We start from the raw sequence: 1122 nt of genomic DNA, 5'->3' as shown, positions 1-1122 counted from the left end.
AATCTTGTTATGAACCATCAATTTTACAGGTGTTAGTTCGATGATGCTTGCTGCCCATCTCAATAATTTTGTTGAACTATGTGAAATGCAAAAATATAAAGATGTAGATGGTGATATTATTAAACTAAAATTGTTCCCTTTCTCATTAAGAGGAAGAGCTAAAGATTGGTTGCTATCTCTGCCTAAGAATAGTATTGATTCATGGACTAAATGCAAGGATGCTTTTATTGGTAGATATTATCCCCCTGCTAAAATTATATCTTTGAGGAGTAGCATAATGAATTTTAAACAATTAGATACTGAACATGTTGCTCAAGCTTGGGAAAGAATGAAATCTCTCGGTTAAAAATTGCCCAACCCATGGAGTGACTACTTGGATGATCATCCAAACCTTCTATGCGGGACTAAATTTTTCTTCGCGGAATTTATTGGATTCAGCTGCTTGGAGGTACCTTTATGTCCATCACATTGGAGGCGGCTACAAAACTTCTTGATGATATGATGATAAATTACTCTGAATGGCACACGGAAAGAGCTCCACAAGGTAAGAAGGTAAATTCTGTCGAAGAATCCTCCTCCTTGAGTGATAAGGTTGATGCTATTATGTCTATGCTTGCGAATGATAGGACTAATGTTGATCCTAATAATGTTCCGTTAGCTTCATTGGTTGCACAAGAAGAACATGTTGATGTAAACTTCATTAAAAATAATAATTTCAACAACAATGCTTACCGGAACAATTCTAGTAATAACTATAGGCCATATCCTTATAATAATGGTAACGGTTATGCTAATTCTTATGGGAATTCTTACAACAATAATAGGAATTCACCCCCTGGACTTGAAGCCATGCTTAAAGAATTTATTAGTACACAAACTGCCTTTAACAAATCCGTTGAGGAAAAGCTCAATAAAATTGATATTCTTGTTTCTAGAGTTGATAGTCTTGCCTCCGATGTTGATCTTTTGAAATCGAAAGTTATGCCTAATAGGGACATTGAAAATAAAATTGTTACTACAGCAAATGCCATTCAAGTTAGAATTAATGAGAATATAAGACTAATGGCTGAACTGCGTGCTAGGTGGGATAGAGAAGAAAATGAAAAACTAGCTAAAGAGAAG

Source organism: Lolium rigidum, chromosome 4 (genome assembly GCF_022539505.1).
Source record: "Lolium rigidum isolate FL_2022 chromosome 4, APGP_CSIRO_Lrig_0.1, whole genome shotgun sequence".
Classification (NCBI taxonomy): Eukaryota; Viridiplantae; Streptophyta; class Magnoliopsida; order Poales; family Poaceae; genus Lolium; species Lolium rigidum.
The sequence above is the reverse complement of the archived record's forward strand: the minus strand, read 5'-3'. Positions refer to the sequence as shown.